The following is an 18,631-nucleotide window of genomic DNA, read 5'->3' as shown; positions in this document are numbered from 1 at the left end:
TCCTCCCGCCCTCTCGGCCCCCGTCGTCCTTGCCTCCCACTCCTACCCCTCACTTCCCTGAGCCAGTTCTCACCAGTCACTTGTCACCTCCCAAATGCCAAAGCCAGAAGCCACTGCTCTTCCTCGTTCCATGGCAGTATTTGGCCCTGTTCATGCCCCGATTGGTTTCTCCCCTTGAATCCTGAGGAAACAATTCTGCAGAGTGAAGTTGGGGGGTGAAGCATGGAGGCTGCTGTAACAGCGAGGGCCAGATGCCATGAGGGCAGGTCCAGGAGGAGGGGGATGTGGCAGAACCATTAATGGGGCACCAGGGAAAAGAGGGATTCAAAATACCACAAGGCTTTGACCCTGAATGAGCAGAGAACTGACAAAGGGACGGGACAAGGAGCCAGTCAGAACAGGGTGGGGCAGCGCGGTCATTGACAAGTTGAGTTTAAGGTGCTGCTGGGATTTCCAAGGGGACTGATCATGCTGGGAAGGTGGGTTGGAACAGTGGAGAGGGGTCTCTGACAGAGGCGCAGAGGGAACACTTCCCTGGGGACGTCAGTAAGAAGAGACGAGGTTCTGAAACCCACATAAGAGTGAGTGGCAGAGGGCAAGGAGGCCAAGAGGCTCAGTGAGAATCCCAGGTGCGGGGGGCGACCGGGGAGAGGTCAGCGTGATGCGAACGGGGTCAGAAGGGTTTCCCAGAGGACAGGTGACAGAGCTGCCCCTTTCTCTGTGCTTCATATAATGAGGAGACTAATTAAATCTACTATATTTTATCAATATCATCAAAATAGAAATGAAATTACATTTGCTTTTCAAAAAGGTACCACTTTTCAAATTTGCTCATAAGTTTAACTAAAATGTAAAACATGTCATCTTTCTAAGGTTAATCAGAGAAAGTAGAATGTCTAGAAATTACTTCTAATTTCTATTAAAAAATCAGTTTAAAAAATTGAAGAGTAACCAAGTAATATTCCACTTTCAAAAAAGTTAAAATGCACCAGAAGAAAGGAGAATGACAGTTTATATAGACAGCTGTTTCTGGCCTTACATTCTAAAAAAATTATTAGGTCATTAGACTTTCAACCACAGAATTTGACATAAGGACCCTGTGAACATGACCACAACTACTCAAAGCACAAGCAGGAACTTTCTTTTAAGTTGTGGCTTCTTTATTGAAAAACCTTCAAACCTGACATTTGACATACACACACAAAGCACAACTTTTACTTTATTCTTGAGAAAAGCCCAAGATAATTAAAGAATGGAATGTCCAACATTGGGTCAAAAATTATAAAACAAATTCCAAGTTGAAAAGCCAAACTGTTTATTCTGCAAGAGAATTACCTGTCTCTTAGCTCTGCTGTGTTAACTTGCATCGCTACTGGAAGGCAGTTCTTTGCTCCCAATTAAACCTGCCTTTAAACGTCATGCGAGTCGGCTAAGCTTGCTGTGGGAAGCTACGCTGGGCCGACTTTCAGAGCGCTTTGTGTTGCTCGGGAACAAAGAATGACATTTTCCAGAAGAAAAACGTAAATGACATAATTAGCTCCGGAAGAACAATGAGGGCATAGCACATTCCTTAAAAGGGAGCTTGTTGTAGGATAATTTGATTTGTTTGTTTAAAATATGAAAATAATTAGAGCAAATTAAAGTGGGAAAGATTTTACACGTTAATGGACTTTCCAGGGTGAGGACAAGTTGCGATCCTAACGGCCCGCTGAACGGCTCCTGTGACCGTATGAGGGCTTTTATGTTCACTTGGGAAAAAAGAAGAGTGTTATAGTGAATGCTATTTTCATAAAATTTATAAACACGATTCAAAGCAGCTACTCAACTCGTAAAGCCGTGCGTTAAGGAATTATGTGGAGTTACTAAAGAACAAAGTTCCTCTTGTACTTCAATTGTAGCACCAATTATACAAACATGAAATGATGGCAGATACATGCCTTTTAATCATGGACCAATGAAATGAAAGTTCATTTAAAGTAGAAAGAGGTTAAAAGCTATTCAATAAAGGAAGACTTCATTGGAAAAGAGAAATACTGTGCTGAAATGATACACAAGATATGATCAAATGTTCCCAGGGCACAAAGTATGACAGGGAGAGGCTTTCAGACTTTGTATTTTAGTAGAACCAAAAGTTTTTCCAGAGATTTCTGACCTTACCTTTGGCCAGACTCTCAGCCAGGTCTTTGTACGGGGCTGGGGGTGGGGGGGTGGGTGTCCGAGATGACACGTCTGAGCTATGGCCTTACTGCCCTTTCTCAACAGGCTGGCAAATTTGGCTTCCACTCATCACCCAGAGTATCTGTTTTCCACGTTCTCACTGGAGAATATGATCTCGAACTCCCCACCTTCCCATCTTTACCAAAACCTCAGTTGTGAGAAATGTGAAAAAAATCCACTTGCAAATCAAAACAGAATCAACAGTATAGAAGCCACTCTTCTCTGGAATCACCTTTTGGGGAAATACTGGCAGCGGAGTGGCCTGGGGACACCCTGCCATCCTCCAGCAGGCAGACTGTGTAACCGTGCTCTCCTACTGGCTAAGTGGTTTTGAACCAGTTCTCACTGGCCCGAAATTCAGTGTGCTTCACACTTACATTTCTGGCTCATTCTGTGTTGTCAAGTCTTGGCAAATCCCTGTATCTGGCCTTTCTCAAGGCATCACGAGGTCTACGGGCACGTTCTTCTGTGCCTGCCATCCACTGAGGGGCGAAGGGTAAATGGCTCCTTTCCTGGGTTCTGTCCCAAGTGGGAATGCTGAACGTTACAGTGTTCTTTTATTTAAAGGGACTGCATTAAAGCATGTGTAAGCAAAAAGCCTGTGGATTAAGTTTTTTTTTTTTTTTGTCCTATAGAAGTGTAAAGCTGGAGCTGATTTTGAGGACTCTGGGTGAAGTCTGTGGTCAAGAATCAGGGAAGCGGGCGAGTCTCTGCCAGGTGACATGCAGACACGGCCTGGCTCGCAGCAAGCTCCACACAGCCAAGGAGTTACAAGAGAAAAAGGCAGAGTATTTGCGCTAAGGATACTGCCAAAAAGAAGTCAGCCTGGCACACTGCTCAAGCTGGGTGGTGGGTGATGGGTTCTTCATACTGTTCTCCCTACTTTTGTGTATGTTTGAAAGTTTCCATAATAAGGAATAAAAAAAAATTATTTTAAAGCTTTTTTGGCCTAAAAAACATGATGTCACCATATCCTTCCTTTCATGAGGTTTGGATTTACTATTTTACTTCAGAGAAAACAGATGATTCATTCATCCTTCAGTGAGTAGGAGGGATGGAGGAGGATTTCCCCATGTGTATTTTGGACATAAAGCAAAGGAAGCGGGGAGCAGGGTGTTCATATTTTGACCTAAAGAGAGGTAACTGGACAGGGAAGCTTACTTATATTTTTATTTAGATATAATTTACATACAGTAAAATTCCAGGTTTAAAAAAATGGTAACGGCCTGTTTTCCAGTAAAAACATGTAATATGATTTAAAAGTTTGTGTCGTAAAGTATCTGTTAAGAATATCAAATCTTGATATAAACCATCTTCCACTGACTGGTTTATCCATCGAACAGAACTGACACTTGATCGATGACCACAGAGAAGAGGCACAAATTATAAAGGGGAAATAAGGAGAACTGTCATTTGAATCTTAACTGCCTTTTAAACAACGCCCACATTTGTTTAAGCAGCATTACTTCAATTCAGCTTACAAATGTTGCTGACAGTACTTCTGGTGAATAGGTTTTCTTTGACAGGTAAATTGACACAGAAACAGCAAATATTTTTCTTTCTACTACTGCTAACCGAAAGTTAAGGGAATGTTAAATAAAACAATGAAATCTCATTATTTTGGTGTTAAATTTATAGACTCTTTTTTTTTTTTAAGTCGTATCTTAAACAATTGGGATCCAGCAAGAAGACCAAGTCCTACCCCCAGCGGAGGAGACATAAATCTGGGACTGGGGAAGACGACACAAAAGCAGAGAGTGACGTTTTTACCGGGTGGTCTCACTGCCTGTTTATAGAGGCCACTGTAGCTCCTTTTCTATTTTATTTTTTTCAAAACAGGCTAAATCTACGAACAAAAGCAACAAGCCTTCTTCAGCTGAAATGCCAGTCAAGATTTATTTTAAAATGATTTCTTCAGATCTACTCAGAATGAATAACACTCTGTAAGAAAGTTTTATGAGTGATTCTACAGTAACGGGGAAGGGGTTCACACTATAGATCTAAGGACAACCAGAACCACAGTTACTACAGAGGCCACTAATGTATTCAAAACACAACAGGACAATTTTATTTCCTAATGGCTTGTGCTAGGGTTTTTAATCTTTTTTTTTTTTTCACATTTCACACAAGTACCTTTTTTCTTTTGTTAACCCTCATAATTCAGTGTCTTGTGATACTGGGATGAAGAAAGGGAGGTCTTTGGGGGTTTTAACCAAATACACGTTACTCTTCACATAAGGCGAAATTCCTTTCAGGTGGAAACTTTTTAGTTGTTGCAACAAACTGCATGAATGAGAAATTGCACTTTGCTCTGAGCTATTGTTACAGTATCTGTTAGGCTATTGATTCAATATAAAAGGCCAAAGTATTGTGGCCAATATAAAAACAAGGGTAGCATTTTCACCAAATTCAAAAGTTTTCCACTTTTTCTTTCTTTTCTTCTCTCTCTCACATATTTTCAGTCCTTTAAAATTCCTAAATAACTTCCTTTAGAAGTCTTAAAACCGCACTTTTAAAAAAGTTAGTGTTTCCTGGTCTTAACAGAGGTTCCAGGAAAAGAAATCATGTTATTTCAAGACTTTGATGATCTAAGGAAGCTGGAATCCCCCAACACACCTCATTAATGTTTCCTAGTCACACAAAGACTGTCCTGACATTACCCGCGTTTCCTCTGAAAGTAGCCAGTATATTTCTCCCCCGGAAATTCAAAGCACATTTCCCCTGCTCTGTCACTCCAGACAGCTCCACTTGTGAACAAGTTCTTATCTCGGGTGGTAGAAATCTAGGATCAAGTTCAAGAACCACAGCTAGGGCTTTTCAGGATCAGAGAGGAATTTCCTCATTTGGCCCGCGTGATAACCACTTACACTGGAGTTCAGTCTCTGCGGAACAGTATAACCTGTGAAAGCCTCACAGACCACCCCTCTTCTGCGCAAGCCGGGGGGAGAGGGCGCACCCGTAAGCCATTCGTTTAAACTTTTATTTTCTTACACGGCTAATCGTTCACACATGCAATCCCCTGAGCCTACAGCATCATTCCAATTCCCCTCCAATAAACCGTGAATTTCTCCTCTATTAAAACTGAAGTCAGATTTCTCAATAAGTCAGTGTGTCCCCTACATGATACTGTATTTACATACCTCTTTGTATTATGAATTCATCTGACCTTCTTTTTTCTCATTTTAGACTATGAACTTCACAAGGGTAACAACCTTGCCCATATTTTTAAAGTGACCTCTGAAATACTTAGTACAGTGTTGACACTATGGTAACAGTATTTATTGGTAACATCAACCAATTATATAAAGAACAAATTACTTTTGGGGGAGGGGGGTGGGAGGGGATAAATTGGGAGTCAGAGATTTGCAGATCCTAACTGATATACGTAGAACAGATAAACAACAGGTTCATGCTGTGTAACACAGGGAAGTATATTCGATATCTTGTAGTAACTTAAGGTGAAAAAGAATATGAAAACAAATATATGTATGTTCATGTATGACTGAAGCATTGTGCTGTACACCAGAAATTGACACAACATTGTAAACTGACCATACTTCAATAAAAAACATATATATATATGTATATATATATATATATATACCAGAAGAAAAGAACAAATTACTTTTCATTGAAAATAGTCGAGGTCTTCCCACTAAAATCTCTCCAGATCTCTTTTTTCCCCCCTCAGACTACACAACCACATTTCCTCTTACTCTGTCCCTAGATAAACATGTCAGAGTTTTACCAGTCTGCTCCTCAAACGTCGGAAGGGGTGTCCCTTCTCATTTTCTCAAGAGAATGCATTTATCAGTGTCCTCATTTCTCTTTTCAAATTCTGAGGGGTTGGTCACGATTAGCAGATGTTTAGTCCTGTCCAAAATGTCCACTGAGACATGTGGTCCATGCCAAAAGGTCCTTGATATTTGGTCCTAACAAAATGTCCATGCTTAGAAAATGTCCCTGGATTCTAACAGCCCATAACGTGTATTTACATTTTGGTTTATAGGATAAATACATAAATATACCTTCATGTTTTGCTGGTCCAGTAATTATGTTGTGGCAGTATTACCAATAATAACCCTTCTTGCCTCAGTAGCCTAGTTGGTAATGGCACACGGGGTTAGGCAGATGGGTTGGGGTTCGACTCTTACAGAAAAGCAGGATTTATATTAACTATGTGTTAGTATAAGAAGACTCCTACAGTTAGAGAAATGCACAGAGGACGGCAAGTCGTGGATGGGATCTCGCAACACACGGCGCATCAATACGTCACTGGGCATTTGGTTGGATGTGGCTGTTGTCCAGCAAGGGTGGCGTTTGAAAGGAGGACCTCGGTCAAGCCACTATGTAACAGGGGCAGTGAATGCACTGACACACTACAGACTGTTTGCTCTGGAGGAGTGAGAACAGGGATCCTCTCCTAACACACAGAGATCAGGTGTGAAGCCACCATGAGGGGAATAGCAGGCATCTAATGAGCCCTTCAACAACTATCCCATTGTCCAGGGTTAATGCGCGATGCTTCCCTTGAATCAGTGTCCTACAGGGGTACGATCACAGCAGACCACGGGAAGAATCTGCTGCTGTTCGGAGAGGTTTTAGGGGGTGTGACTCCCACACATACCTGCTGGTCAGCGTACACCACCAAGCCTTTAGCTGATGCCCACGCGCTGGCTGATCCAGCCTGGCCATACTGGGTGTCAAATCCCTAAGACATTAGTAAGGGTTCCCCTACCAGTAAACCAGGGGTCATTGGTCAGATGGGTACAAAAGAAAAACCCTTCTTTGGTCACTTGGCAACATAAAATCTTTATTTGAAAGCTCTCAGTTGAACGTGGCAGAAAGGGTCTACTCACAAAAAGAAAAGCCAGTGCTACGTGATGATGGTTTTTGGTGTCATTTCCATTCCTTTAACAGAGATAGGAGCAAAAGGGACTGGCTCTGTGAAGAGAGGAGAGTCTGTGTTGCCTGACATACAACTAGTCAGGATTTGGGCAACATCAGAATCATTCAAGATGGGACAGGAAAACATCAGCACAGTGTTGATGCTGAAGAGGAAGTAAGGAAGACCCAGACAGGGTAAAATGACATGCAGAAGAAGAATCAGACGCAAAACCATCACAGAACTCTCCGTGATATTCATGGTGAAGAGGCTGTGACGGTGCTATCAGAAAGGAGCTCACTGAAGGGGCAAGGGGGTAGAATTCAGAACAGACACTGACCTCCAAACTGCACTGCGTGGAATTGAAGTTCCAGATGGGTATCAAGTGACCAGATGCAGAAACCATTTCTTATGCATGATTCTGGTGCTCAAGATGGTGAAAGAATTCTTACTTACACAACTTCAGGCAACATTCAATATTTAAGCACTGGTACCACATTATTCAGCGATGGCATCTTCAATGGCATCAACACAGCTGACTCAATTATTTACTGTGCATGGTGTGGTATCAGGTTATACTATGCCATTGATTTATGCACTAACAATGAAAGGGCAAAAAGACACTTAAAAATATATATCTATATATGAGAAAGTACTTGTATTTGCATAGGAAAGAAATCACCACTGTGCATGATGGATTTCAAGACAGCAAATATGAATGTGATTTGAGTGCTCCTACCAAGCGCACAAGTAAGAGGATGTTTGCTTCACCTTTCACAATCATTGTGGCAAAGAATAACTTCTTTGGGTCTTACACGGGGGTGTATGACAAAGGAAAGTCACACCTATAAGTGTCCATCCATGTTGTTTAAATTTCCATTTGTGCCTTTAGTAGATAAATGAAACTTGTGAGTATGTATGTGGAAGAAAAATTAGATGCCCTAAGGGATTATGTTGAGAGTATATGTCTGTGGAAAGTGTGGCAGAGGCAGAAGACCAGAGGTTCCAAGATTTCCAGCAGAAACTTGGTCTGTTTGTACATCAATACTAACTGGTGATCACAGGATGACCCACACAGTGGAAGACTGGCATAGCAAATTTCAGAAACTGACGGTAGGGCATCATTGTTCAATTTGGAGATTTACTGACGTGTTAAAAGACAAACAGCAAAGCAGTGAACAAGTTATCACCCAGGTTTTTGGTGGTCACACTCAAATATGGCCATAAACCTCACAATGATACTGCCAAAATCGAATTCATATAACCAAAACTGTTAACAGGTAAGACAAATAGAACGCCCATAATCAGGTCGATACATACTTGAGAGCAATTGCTCATCGACTTACGAGTAATCCTGCTGGACTTCGGGAGGAAGAACAAGAATAAATATAAAATCCAAAATCATCATGAATGACAATAAAAATAATGTAAGTAAAATTTTAACGTTAAATGTTTGTATTATTTAGTGAATCAGGGACCAAATGTCTCAGTGGATGTTTTCAACAGGACCAAATTTCAAGGACGTTTTTGGTGTGGACCGAATGTCTGAAACAGGACCAATTATCAGGAACCTTTCGGCATGGACCAAGTGTCCCAACGGCTGTTTTGGACAGGACCCAGTGTCTGGCGAGGGTCAGTCATGACTGGTGATCTCTCCCTTTCTGCTGAGCCCTTCTCAGCATCTAACCTGGCTTGTCCTCACCCTGCTGCCCTTCAGAAACTGGTCTCCTTGCTTTCCATACATTGGATAGGAGAACATATGTTGAATGGGAAGCCAGTTCCACTTCCAGTCCTTTTAACCCTGATGTTCCTTTACTGCGCGATGGCCATGCTTCTCCAGCATCTTACTGCGTTACCCATCCACCCCCTATCAGCTAACATTTCCCCTCATCTGTAACCAGATTTTGGTCTCCAACACCTTATGAAACCCACTCTCTGCAAGGCCAGCATTGACCCTTTCATTGCCATTCCAATGGCCTCTCCCACGTCTTCAATTGCCTTGAACTTTCCATTGCACTGGGCACTGTTAGAACTTCCTGCTTCCAGAAAACTTTCCCTTTGACACCACAAAATCCTGGCTGTCCTCCTCTCTCGTTCAGCATGCTCTTTGCTCCTCCTCCCCCTCCTCCTCTTCTTCCCTTTTAATTGTGGATGTTTCCCAAACAAGGTTGTTATCTCCCCATTCTTCGTTCTAAATGGTGTTCTTTAGGCAATCAGTTTCATACATTAATAAAAATACGTCTGTAACCTGAACATACACTAGGCCCTGTGTCAAACATGCCCCTCAAAATGCACTGAATCTAGTGTATATGTTTATACAGGAATAACAATCATATCATGTAAACAGTGAAAAGAGAAGCCTTACCAAGCGTGGAGGGTGAGCACAGGAGGAACGCAGCACGTGCTGGGGAAGCATTAGGGAGAGAAGACTTCAGCCGGGAGGCAATGTGTGGCTGGAGGATGTTTGCTAGGAGGAGAGAAGGGGGGTCCCTGCAGATTCAATTCAGTGGAAAAGGCACAGCTACGTGGACCGGAGGCGTGGCTGCATACGAGGCAGGGCAAGTGGACGATGGACACTGAACTGACCAGAAAAGGCAGCCTGGGGTTACTTGGAAGGGCTTTGTGGGCTAAGAGGACCATAGATTCTATCCTGTGGTAATGGGGAGCCACAAAATGGCCTACGATGATCAGATCGACAATTCAGGAAGCAATGTGGAAAGTGGGGGCAGTGAGGCTTCTGGAGGCCATTAACGGGTCTTGGCAAGATGCGGGTGTGAATCTACAGGACAGAACAGGGGAAAGAGCCCATTTTCACGCCGCCCTCTCAATGTACGGTGGGAGCCAGGCCAGGAATCTGAACCTGTGAGCCTCATAATCACCTGTGAAAAAACCAGGCACAGGTATTTTGCCAAGGCTTGGGAGTACAGAGTGAGGAAAAAACAGCACATTTCGAGTCAGTGAGAGATGCTTTGGAAACTCTAAAAAAAAAAAAACTTTTAAAAGGCACAATTTTACAGATTACAGAGCATAAAACGTGTAGGACAATCTATCTGCCTTAGGTGTTCACTCTGTCACAGCAGGGAGACCAAGGGGGCCACTGCAATATCACATGGGACCTGAGCTTGGCTTGCACAAAAGTTGGCCAGAAGTAACAGCCCCGGGGAGCTTCCGTGCAGCGGTGGGAGTAGAGCCAGAAGGCAGAGCTATGGGGCTCGGTAACAGCACGAACGTGTCAGGTACGAGAGAAGGAGGTTTAAAGAATGACCCCAGCATCGGTGGCTAATTGCTGCCATTTACTAAAACAGGGAACACAGTAGAATTAAAATATACAGTAAGGAAGAGAAACAATAAATTTCTTTGGGACAAAATTCAAAAGTAATAATAATGCCAATGGCTTGACCATTAGAGTACGGTGCCAAAAAAGAAACAGAGAAGGAAGAAACAGTTTAGGGGCAGAGAGATCACAAGTTCGGTCAGAGTTTGAATGCATACCATGACACCCAGCTTTCCCTGTCCAACTGGTAACACCAGTTCTAAGTAGGGCTTCCCTGCTGCTGATCCCTAAAGCTCACCTCCACACCCTCTCACCGTCCTCTAATCTGACATCTCCAACTGCCTCTCTCATGTGTGCACACAGCTGTCATCACCGTCATCTCAAACTCCAACTCAGAGTTCAAGACCAAACTCATGACGTCCCCCTCAACCAGCTTCCCTCCCGACCGTCCTGCTGATCAGTGACACAGCCATTCTTCCAGTCCCCTGGCTGTCAGTCTCACAGTCAGCTCTGAGTCCTCTTTCTTTCAGGGCTCCCTCCAAGTCACTCGCCCAGATTCCTTCCATTTCTATTTGAAATGACTCTCCTTTTTGCACACCGGATTCCCCACTTTCCCCAGTCTTGTCATCCTGCCAACCACTGAAGACAATTTTTTTTCCTCAGAAGCTATCTTTTAATGTCATTCTTCATATTCAAGAATAGAAATGCCTGACTCTCTCTTACCCCATCAAGTTTGAAATTCCTCCACCTCGCTCTGAATTTCTTCATCATTTTTCTTACTGTGCTCAACATACTAAGTCGAAGTTAACATGTGAGTTCCTACGTGTCAAGCACCGTGCTGGGACTTCACTTCCTTTCACAGTAACCTCCTGGGATAGAAGCCCCACACTACAGGCAGGAGCTAAGTCTCCTAGAGGCCGCCGGAGGCTGCCCAGCTGGAAAGTCAGGAAGAGAGGACACGGCCCCAGGTCAGCCTCCCCCGAGGATGGGGAGAGTGGGCTGCCTGAGTAACTGCCTTGTCTGCCTCTCGACCTCCGCCTTCCGTGGCCACGAGGCCCAGCTCTGCCCTGCCCTGTGGGCCTTTGTACTTTTCCCCACCTTATCTAGAATGTTGTCCTTCTATCTCTGCTAATGCTACCGCCCTTCAAAAGCCTCCAATGACCCCTAATGATTTGGATTTGGTTTTAATATATTTAGCCTTTAGTGTAATGAGTTAAAATGTATGAAAAGCAGGAAGAAAAATAAGTTTCTATGTCACAGACTCAGTAGTAATTATGATGCCAACAAATCCCCCCAAAAGATACGTTTAAGTCCTAACCCCTGAACCTCAAAATGTGACCTTATTTGGAAATAGGGTTGTTGCAGAAATAATTAGTTAAGAGGAGGTCATCCTGGAATAGAGTGGGGCCTTAATTCAATGACAGGTGTTCTTACAAGAGGAGAAGAGACACAGAGGAAGAGGCAGGCCATGTGACAGTGGACGCGGAGATCACAGAGTGACACATCCACGAACTGCAAGCAACACCGCAGATCGCCGGAGACACCGGAAGGCGAAAGCAGCAAGGTGGGCGTCTTCCCCAGAGCCTTGGGAGGGAGCGTGGCTCTGCTAGCACCTCGATTTCAGGCTCCTGGGCCACAGAACTCGGAGACCACCACTTTCTGTAAACCACCCAGGTTTTGGTACTTCACTATGGCAGCCCTCGGAAGTTAATACTCACGGGAAGGAGCTTCCCTTGTTTTACATATTTTCTCTCTGATACACTACCCCCCCCACACACACGCACGCGCATGCGTGTACACACACGTGCGCACATACATATACTCCTTCCAAGTTCTAGACCTCATTTTATCCATGTAAGGACCAAGAGTATTCTCATTATGAGACAATCTGGAAAATGCCATTAGGAGTGTATTACTCCTATGACATTTTTTCATTTGTTTTTCTGTATCTTTGTGTATGTAGTCTTATCAGGTTAGAAAGGAAGACATTCCAACATAATGCTGGCACATTCCTAGATGATGAAAGAGAAAAGCGCCCGAGATGTGAAGGAAGAGACCCTTAGGTGAGCCTGCTTCCGGCACTCCCATTCACAGAGGGATGGGAATTATATACGCAAGATAAAGCGTTTCTCTCTTCTTTTCTTTTCTTTTCTTTTAACCTTAGGATACTGTGATATCTGGAGCCAATACTTATGAAGGAAGAAGTTTAAAACTTTTCGTTTAAACCACTTAGAATGAGAGGATTTACAAAGATCCTGTTTAATGTTCAGCTGACACATTGTCAAAAACATTTATCATGCAACCTTTTGAAGTTTCTTCCACTCCCTTTTAGTTATTAGAGCTTGGACTGCAGTTAGTTATTAACAACAAAGCATACATATGATAGTGTTTTTATAGTCAGTCTTTCAGTTTGATTTCTGAACTACTAAGCAAAATTAAATTCTCTGATCAGAAAAATGATTAGTGACCTAGTTTTCATGCTGAATGCACAACACAGCTGAGTTCTGAAATCATTTCTATATGGACCTAGAGACGGTGAAAGAGACTTGGAAATTTCATATAAGTGTTCTATAATGCCAAATTGTTAAGTGCTTATGCTCCAAATGGTAAGCATCTTCAGATATAAGAATGTGCCACTTTAAGTTAGGCTGTAATTCTTTCAGTACAAATTAGGAAATCGTGATGGACATTATTGAGATTTCTCTGGTAACTTACTTCCTAATACAAGTATCTTCACATAAGAGTATACCTCCAGTTCACATTTTTGCAAAAGGAATCAAAACTCTGTCTAGATAATTTAACTGAATGATATTTTTAAGTACATACAATGTGCTAGACATCATATAGGAAGCAAAACGTTGAGTGAAACCTTTTAAGGAGCTTACACTATCATAGAAGGTATGTGATAAGGACAAAAAGCAGGAAAGCACAGTAAGTGTCTAAAGCAACCAATTGAGAGAACAAAAGGAAAAGGAAGGACAGAGGAAGAAGTTCAATGACACCACAAAGGAGCAAGCTGATAAATGCAGAATGTGGGACATTCTACAGGACAGCTGACTTGGTTTCTGCAAGAAGTCAACGGCACGGAACAGAAAGTAAGGAGAGGTCTGCTTTAGATTTAAAAAGACATGAGCTCTATAACAACCAAACATAATGCTCAGATTTCGTTTGGATCTTGAATGGGACAAATCAACTTAAAAAGGTGTTTTTGAGTAAAATTGGGGATATCTGATTATGAAGCAGGTATTAAATGATACTCATAGAGAAGTGCTAATTTTCTTAGTTATCAGTGGCACCATGGCTGTGTCAGACAGTGTCCATGTTCTCTGAGAGGCATTCTGGAATCCAGAGGGTAAAATGACATGATGTCTGGAGTTTGCTTTAAAATATTTTAGCCAAGAAAAAAAAGGAGAAAAGATAAAATAAATGTGGCTAAATAATTGTTGAACATCTCTACTTTTGGGTAAGTTTGCAAACTTTCATAAGAAATCTTAAAAACTCACATACAATAAAATGACATGGGGGGGAAGAAGCAGAAGTTGATGAGGAAAGTCTTCAGGTAGGAAGTGGCATTTGGGAAAAACCTTGAATAATAGCTACAACTCTGACAGCCAGAGGCAGGAAAGGGGGAAAATTATCTGCTAAAGAAATAGCATTTGCTTTCTCTTTCTGGCTTCCTTCACTTAGAATAGCAAATGGCATTATTTTATTATTTTTTATGGCTGAGTAGTATTCCATTGTGTAAATATACAACTTCTTTATCCAGTCACCTGCTGATGTGCATTTAAGTTGTTTCCATGTCTTGGCTGTTGTAAACCCTCTGGATATATGCCCAGGAGTGGGATTGCTAGATCAGATAAATCTATTTTTAGTTTAGAAAGTGAATATGTATGTATATGTATGACTGAAACATGCTGTACATCAAAAATTGACACAACATTGTAAACTGATTATACTTCAATTAAAAAAAAGAAATAGATAGTAACTTGACTTATCATGGTCGTCATTTTGAAATGTATGTAAGTATCGAATTACTATGATATACATCTGAAACTAATGTACTCTTTTATGTAAATTATGCCTCAATTTTAAACAAAGTTTAAATAAGAGGAAAATGGGGGTATACTTAGCAAAGAACATGCAGTCCAAAGGAGCAGCCCTGGAATATGTAAAGTCCTGAAACGGGAGGCAAGGTCAGAGCACAGAGGCTCTGAATGCCAGGCCAAGTTTATATTTAATTTGGTAAAGAGGTGACAGGCTTTTGTGCAATGCTTAAACTCAAGGTAAGTATATATAATTACTTCCTAGAGATCAATAACACATGTCCCAGGCTTGGCAGGTACAAAACCGGCAGGTACTTTTTCCCCCATACTCCCACCCACCCCTTTGCCTAAACCTATATATTTTCCTATGTATTCAGATCTAGATTAACAGAACCCAAATTCATTTAGTCTTCCAAATTAGGAACCTTGAGGACACCTCTGCATTTTCCCTACCCTTAACCTCTCATTCAATCATCTACCTGCCTTGTAAATGTCTCTCCTCTCCAGCCCTACTGTTACTGCTCCTGTTCTCATCTGGATGTTGGCCATATTCACAGATCTCTTCTTTCCAATTCACTGTTGCCAGAATAATACTCCTGATCATTGACTTTTCCCTGTTTCAAAGAACAGCACCACCGTCACCCATGCAATCCATCAAATTATCCAAGGCAAAAACTCAGGAAGGATCCTTGACAACTTGCTTTTATTCCATATACTCCCTCCCACAGAGTCCTGTTTTTCATCACTAAGCCCTGCGGGTTCAATCTCTTTAACACCTTTTAATTTGGTCAACTTTACGCCATTTCCACTGACATGCTCAGGATTATATGATCAGGGCTTCCTATCTGGTCTCTACTTACTCCTTGCGATTCCATCAGTCTACTGTCCGTGGAGCAGTCAATTATTTCAAAAGGCATATCTAGAAGGTATTACCGATTCCTTTCTTTCCCTCACCTTCCTCTTCTCCACCAATTCATCAGTTTAAGTTCTGTTGAGTTTACCTTAAAGCATGCACAACACACCCACTTTTCTCCCCCTCTATTTCTACCACCCTCCTCTAAGCCATGGCCATCTTTCACCTAAAGACAACTTCAATAGTCTCTGTTCATCTTACTCCTATACCTTCTGCACACAGTAGTCAACTTGATCTCTTTGAAGTGTAAATTCCTCCCATCTGCTCAAAATTCCCCAGTGGCTTACCATTACACTGAGAATCATAATCCAAACTCCTTCACGGCTGACAGGGCCCTACAGGACCTGGCTTTCACCCAACCCTCAGGCCTCTTCTTGAACCAGTCTCTTGCCCTGTCTGGTCCAGCCACATACTGCTTCCCTTTTGTTCTTTGGAAGTGTCAATTTATTACCACCTTAGTGACTTGTACTGGCTTTTCTCTCTTTTCAAGAATACTTTCTCCTCACATGGTCAGCTCCTGCTTGTAGTCAGTCTCAGATTACACATCACTTCCTTAAGGAGACCCTTTGAGACCATGCAGCCAACGCTGGCCACCTGATCATATTTAAGTCTCTGCAGAACACTTACCATAATCTGATAATTTTATTCTTTATTCTCTTTTATTAGAAAACTCTATGAAAGCCAGGAATTGATCTTGCTCACCACTGAATTTCAGGGATCTAGAATAGAGCTTGGCACATTAGAAGTGCTCAATCAAGACCTGCTGTGTAATATCTGATCATGTCTTCCACCATTTAAAATATTCCAAAAATTTCTACACAGTCTTCAAGGCACTGCCTGGTGTGGCTCCTACTTCCCCTTCAACCCTCATCTTGCACCATCCTTGCCCATTCCTCATGCGACAGCCACACTGGCTCTCTTGTGCCATCTCTCTCCCATCACAGGGCTCTGCACATTCTGTTCCATCTGGAACATGAGTATGATTTTGCCACTTAACCGTTATCTTTCTCTACACAGCCTTTAAATCTCAGCTTAAATGTCACTCTTGTAGAGAAACCTTTCCAATCAGGTCCGCTATGACGTACTCCTATAGCACCATGTGCCTCTCCTTTGTATCCCCATTGGAATCACATTCTTATATTTCTGGGACCATTTTATTTAACCAGCATCTATATTTTCTTCTAGTCATATTTTTCAGGGGCTGTTCTTGGCAGTGAAGGACTTTGGAGACCACTGTATTTAAAAAAAAAGTCATTCTGTTGGGAAATAAAACTTACTGATAGCAGGGGTAGAGAAAATTTGTATTATTTCTAAATTCCAATCTGAATGTATAATAATAAACATGAACATTCAGGCTCCTAAATACATAGCAAGAATACATTAATGATGAAATTATGAAGCATCTAATTTGATGATTTATGCTGCTTTTTAAAGACAAAAGTTTCAGAAGTTTCTAACTGGATTTTTTTTTTAAAGATTCTGGTTTCCCATGTGAACATGAAGAATTAAAACTTTTTGTGAATTACTGAATCAACAGTAACTGCTGTCAGGAAGGTAAGTGTTTTCCCTTTAATTACTAGGAGCAGTACATGATAACTACAAAGAGAAGCACTTAATAATGTTTTAATACTTTTCAAGGTAACTTTAACAAAAGACAATAGTGTGTAATTTGTAAATCGAGACTTCATGAACTATACAAGAACTAGCTTGAATCAAAAGACCCAGCACACTTAATGTAGGGATGCAAATAGTAAAAAAAAAAAAAAAATATTTTAAAGCAAAAACCAAGGCTGCTTCTTGGCAGAATGGAGCCAAAACACATTTGCTCAACCTTAACTTTTCATCAAAGTCTTTCTTTTGCGAATGAATTATGCCTGTAACTGAAACTGTAAGGCTAGCACAGGTTCTCTGAAATGAAATGCCACAAATGAAACACCTACAGCTTAAGGTGTTGTTTCTCTTCAAAATTGACAGAACTCATTTTAGTGCATTACATGATTGGTATCTTTGAAAAAGATGTGGCCTAGGAAATCTGACTTTTTAAATTAATTTTTAAAAATTCTATTTCCTCATTGATTCACTGCTAGCATGGCTTGCTGGTCCAGCTTCAGAACAGCTAAGGCCTCTCAATCTCCCAGTAGTTGGTCAAACTCTGTTCCAGGATCAATTTTAAAAATTTATGTTTTCTTATTTCTTTTCCCCCCCAGTTTTTATGTTTTACTTCTGATTGTAAAATAATACCTTCTAGTTGAAAAAAAAAAAAAACAGAAAAGTATAAAGAAAATAAAATTTCCATAATCCTTGCACTCATATATAACCATTCTATTAGCCTAACATCTTTTTCCCATGTCTTTTTCCCTATGCATCTGAAACCAGCATGGTGAACCTGTAGGACCCACTGAGTATAATCATAAAAGCTTCCATCTCCCTGTCTCCCACTGTTCCTTCAGTATTGCTTCATAGAGACACCTCTTCTCCTGTCCCTTGGTGAAAACTCAGAAAGGGACCTTGAGTTTTCACATCACTCTAGTCCTATGGTCACTTTAATTTGCACACATAATCCACATAGATCATTCTCAATGAATTAATTTGTTCCTAATTCAATATGATCTAAGGCAAGACACATTCAAGGGAACTCCAGAACATCATCTTATGATTTATTATCAAGGTACTTTCAGTTCCTGTTTATCTCTGGCCCGGGACCTGAGCCAGCAGGGTGGTCCTGGTGGGGCTCCTACAATACACCAACATCCCCGATGATGACTGAGACTGGACTGGATGCTCAGGTGTATCCTGGCCTCACCATCCTAGTTCTTATGTGTTATCCTCCTTTGGAAACATCCTTCACCATTTGCCTTCACCTTGCCTCCTGGAAGTCAGCTCTTCGCTGTAGCTCTCCCTGCACACTGCTCTTGGGCTGCTAGATGGAGTGGTCCTCTGCTCCTCCTTCTCTCTTCTGCAAAGAGGAGGCATGTTGAACAGAAGTCTCACTTTCTGCCTGTGCTCATTTAACGGATATGTATCAAAAGGCCACTGTGCTCAACAGAACAATTACCGAGATGCTGTAAGCGAGGGAAATCAGGGCATAAAATGAATGTTTCTTGCCCTCATGGGGTAATTATGACATTTTTCCCCTCTAACTAATGGCTATGACACACAGAAGATGAATAATAGGACAAAAAATAAACACCTCTTTATCTACTTCTTTTAGATCTCTGAGGAGTCTAAAGTATTCTGTATTTATATGTCAGGTGGAAAGTAGCCTGGAGAAAATGATGTCTTACATTGCTTGTATCCCA

The 18,631-nt window shown here is 41.6% G+C and overlaps 1 protein-coding gene across 11 annotated transcripts in view; it reads right to left on the bottom strand.

Annotated features, from left to right (window-relative positions):
• CEP112 (centrosomal protein 112) overlaps positions 1 to 18,631 on the bottom strand; it is a 381,720-nt gene that overhangs the window by 42,173 nt on the left and 320,916 nt on the right. The window contains exon 25 of one of the 11 annotated variants that reach the window (XR_012499617.1): positions 74 to 181. The exons of 9 other annotated variants lie outside the window; for them this stretch is intronic. The gene's annotated coding sequence lies outside the window, so the exon portion shown is untranslated. Of the gene's footprint in view, positions 1 to 73; positions 196 to 18,631 lie in introns of all 11 variants that reach the window. One more of the 11 variants, XR_012499618.1, reaches the window with a different exon arrangement.

The sequence above is a fragment of the Camelus bactrianus genome, chromosome 16 (assembly GCF_048773025.1).
Source record: "Camelus bactrianus isolate YW-2024 breed Bactrian camel chromosome 16, ASM4877302v1, whole genome shotgun sequence".
NCBI classification, from domain to species: Eukaryota; Metazoa; Chordata; class Mammalia; order Artiodactyla; family Camelidae; genus Camelus; species Camelus bactrianus.
The sequence above is the reverse complement of the archived record's forward strand: the minus strand, read 5'-3'. Positions and strand labels throughout refer to the sequence as shown.